This window comes from Ipomoea triloba, chromosome 7 (genome assembly GCF_003576645.1).
Source record: "Ipomoea triloba cultivar NCNSP0323 chromosome 7, ASM357664v1".
NCBI classification, from domain to species: domain Eukaryota; kingdom Viridiplantae; phylum Streptophyta; class Magnoliopsida; order Solanales; family Convolvulaceae; genus Ipomoea; species Ipomoea triloba.
In genome coordinates this window covers 19216338-19221092 of record NC_044922.1, presented here as the reverse complement: position 1 = coordinate 19221092, position 4755 = coordinate 19216338, and positions in this window count along the sequence as shown.

Genomic DNA, 4755 nt, shown 5'->3' with positions numbered 1-4755 from the left:
TTTAAAAAAAAAACAATCTAGCTACGAATTTAAATATCCGTCACTAGATTTACATCGCAGTTGTCGAATTTGTTAAGTCTAGCGACGGAATTATGGATCCGTCGCTATATTCTCAAGGATCTCCTAACCCTAAACCAATTACATAGCGATTTTCTTAACATATTCTCACATCCTGCTGCTCAAAGCTGCGACCTATTTTACATAGCAATTTTCTTTTTCCATGCCTTTTGAAATCATATATGTAGTAAAGGACACACACTTGCCTTATTAACAAATTGCCACCATCTTCTTAGAAGTGTTACCATTCTCATTTCAGTCTATATTGCTACATTCATTTTTAACTTTGGTCTTCCAACTTGCATTCTACACATGCCTTATATTGCTACATTCATTTGTATTTTGCAGGTTGTTCTCATTTGCAAGCAACTAAAAGAAACGCAGAAGGAATATGGTCGATTGCGACTTGATTTGAAACTAATGCAAAAAATCAAACCGGAAAGCTAACAATAGTGTATTAGTGTTGGTTTAGATAGGGTAACTTTCTTGCTCTTCTTGTGAGCTCTTGTAAAAGATTTATTTATTTTAATGCCAATTTAGTGGCATTTATGTTTAAAATTTTCATCTCTGTATTGATCTATCGAAAACAATACTTTTGTTTTTGTTATTGAGTATGAATTTCTTAATATAATATATTTTGCAATTATACTATTGAATTGCTATATTATAGGTTTAATACAGGTTTGGGATATTAATTAGCAGGTAGAATTTTTAAATATAAAAAATTTAGTGGCCGACAAAAACCGTAGCAAATACCTTCTAATAACAAAGAATGACAACGAAATAGCAACGGAAATATCCGTTATTAAATTTAGCGACGAATATTTTTGCCGCTATTCCCTTGCAAATTTTGTCATTCAAATTGTCGCGGAGAGGAAATAGCGACGGACTTAGAATGCGTCGCAACACTTTAGCGACGCCACTTTTACCGTCCGTCGCTAAAGTGAATAATGACAAATTTTTTCCTTTATAGCTACGGATTTTTCCGTTGCTATTTTCGCGTTTTTTTGTAGTGCGACACGTTACCTATTCAGGTTTGAATTTTTAGCCCAACCCGACTAAGCACGGGATGGTGGGCTAAATGGGCCAACCCATTTTTATTAATAAATTAAATATTTTGTTTAACAATATTTTTGACTATTTGTATAACTTAAAACATACCTTAAACCTTTCTAGTTAAATTAAACACTAAAACCTTTACCAACTAAACACAATAAACATTTTAAATAAAGTTCATGTGTGCTTTTTATATAATGTATGTTTAGATAATTATGTAATATAATTTTAATTTATATTTAACACTAATATAATTTATATGTAAAGTTTTTATTTGATAAATATAATATTATTAAGTTATAAAGTTTACAAAATGTTTATAATTTTACATAGTTTATGTAATATATAAACTTTATATTAACTATATAAATATATTAATATTTATATAAAGTTACAATGAGTTGTATTAATTAATACTTTATATATATATATATATATATATATATATATATATATATATTTATTTATTTATTTATTTATTTAAATAAATAGATATATGAGATGTTATGAGTTTGAGCCTTAGTGAAATCAATATTGACTTTTTGTGCTTTAGTAGAGTGGGAAAGTAATTATGAAAAGATATTGACTCTTTGTGCTTTAGTAGAGTGAGAAAATAATTATGAGCCTGCATGACAGCTCAACTGGTCACATAGGTGAAGTTTTGGAGAAGAGACCAGGGATTGCGTCTCACCAGCGGCAGTGAGCAAAGGTCTGGCCGGGGTTGGGGATTCAACCTTTTGGGAGAAGAAAATACTACATAAAAAAATAGATATATAATGTAAAATTAGTTCGACAATCTGCCCTACGACTCAGCCGAACGGTTTTAGCTTTAATTTTGTTCTTTCAATTTTAGCTTTTGTTCTTTCAATTTAATGGCTCGACGTCGGCGCGCGACTTAAAACCGTACCTGATGCAAGTAGGGATTTAATAAGTGAGCTGCCTGTAGGGATTTAATAAGTGAGCTGCCGGTAGAGGTAAAGGACAGAATTTTGGAGTGTTTGCCCACCCGAGATGTCGCCAAAACTACTCTGCTCTCAAGGCACTGGAATCATGTTTGGTTGCAGCTGCATGGGCAGCTTGCATTCGATGATGAATTCTTGGAAAGTGTCCAACAGTGCCAAGATGATGAAGGTAGAACCCTCGTGAAAATAATTAATAATATCCTCTTTTTCGTGCTGGGCCAATCAAGAAATTTACTCTACAGATGTTCGGTGATGATTGTCAACCGCAGTAGTCTAATTTTGATAGGTGGTGCCTTTTTTTTTTTCAAGAAATAATGTGGAGGAACTTAACATATCTTTAGAAAGTTTCACCAAGTGTTATAAGCTGCCATTTTGTTTACTCTCTTGCAGGACAATTAAGCAACTGATAGTCCAAGCTCTCTTTATTGATTTGCCTGTAAATGCTTGTGATATATTTTTCAATGTCACTTCAGCGTTCTTGCATGTTAAATTTAAGCACAGTGTCAATGGAATTGCCCCTATTATTAGTATTTAGAAGCTGTCTTTCAAGTATTGTGAAGGAATCTATAAGTTTGAGATAAGCCTTCCAATTTCCAAAGCTTGAAATCTTGTCTGTTATTTGTTCTATTAAAAATCTGGTTGAGTCGAGATGGTTGGCACCACATTTGAAAGTTATTAAGACTCTTTGTTTGTGTAGCTATTCGTTGATGGTGAGAACCTAACTCATTTTAATTGATGGATAGATATAATTCTTTACCTTTTGGGTTGTTAAAGTAATTTTGTTTCTTGATTGCTATTTTTTCAAGCGTATGGATGCATCTATGTTTTCAACTGCAATAAATCTGCAAGTGATGAAGCTATATGAATTAAATTTTGGTCGTCAGAAGCATCTTGTCTTTGCTATGCAATTGCTTAGAAAATGTCCTAACCTATGTGAACTGTGTATTTTGGCGGAGGAGGTTGAGTATATATTTGGCAATCTATCATGTGTCGTGTGATTCTTCTTGCTTTGCTTTTTCAAATGTCCTCACAGTTGTGCTTGTCTTTCATTTCTTGTTATGTTATAGTTAGCTTAAGAGGATGACAAAGAAGCTGCTTCAAGGCTTTTGGAGGATCAAAATAGTATTCAGGAGCTAAAGATGTTTAACACAATCAAGATTGAATCATACTGTGAATCTGCACTCAAAATGCTTTTTATAAAAATGTTGCACTCAAAATCTCCTGCGCTGCAGAGATTTGTTGTGAAGTTTTGGGGTATAAATTCCCCCGAGGTGAGAAAAATTCAATGGAAGTTGGAATGCTTCCTCGTGCATCTTCAAACGCACATATTGCCTGCACGGACACGGACAATGACAATGATTCTATGCATATGGATTGACCGGTATCATACATTGCTTTAGCCTTTCACAAACTTAGTGTAATGAATCTCCATGGGGGTTCAATTTGGGTGCAACTTATAAATGTAAGCAATAGTTGTGTTGGAAGTTGAAATGTTTTCTAAGTTGTTCAGCATCAAGTATTTGTAATTAGCAAGCATTGTGGGCAAGAATTTTATGTTCCTTTATTTGTTTTTGTTAACAAATTACTTCAATTATCATTTTTTTTTCTTGCATAAATTAGTTCATCTAACAATGTTAAGGCGCATTTCACAAGCTTCTTTTTGTGTGACAAAATATTACAAGTTATCAATGTCATACAATGGACTATTATCCTCCATAACCGGGCATGCCTCATCATCATCAAGAAACTCAAATTTTCACATAGGTCCATTGTGCTACATGACAATTTCAATGATTACATAAAATCCACCACACGTAACCATCATAATTGTAAGTGTAGTCAAAGAAGAAATATATATTTTCAAGAATCTTTACCAAAAGTTCATTGATTATATTATATCTCTCTCCTACATAATCAGATAACTTTAAATATGCGAATTAAAGAGCAAATAAATTAAAACTAAAACATGATTTTTAAAAAAAATTTAAAACTAAAACATAATCTTTAAACTGGTGGACTTGGTAATCAAAAGTAGAAATAAGAACAATAATTCAAAATTCAGATTCAAATTGTATTGCTTAAATACTAAATTTCTAAAATATGAATTCAAAGCGAATAAATGAGTAGCAAGTTAGCATTCAAATTGTATAAACCCTATCGTTCAATCCAATTATGTAAAACTTGGTGCCTGGCAGAATTTGACAAGACATGAAAATTTTCTTTTTCCTTCCTTACGCTATCGTCCTCCAAAATCTCTGCCAGCACATTCCAAAAAGTTTTTGTTTAAGCTTGTTCTAGTTTGTCGATGGTCTAGAATTTGAGTGCTCAAACTCAATTATCATTGATCCATTTTATCACGGGAGACTGACGTTACAATGCTCCTAGCACCTCGGGAGGTAGCAAATCGATTTTAAGGAAAGAGTGCGTAGCTCGACTTGAATCCCCTCTTCCTTTTCCTTTTCTCTGGTTTGTGGGATTATTTTAAGATATATATATATTTTAAGATCGATTTTAAGGAAAGAGTGTGTCGCTCGACTTGGATCCCCTCTTTCTTTTCCTTTTCTATGGTTTGTGGGATTATTTTGAGATATATATATATATATATATATATATATATATATATATATATATATATATATATATATATATATATATATATATATATATATATATATATATA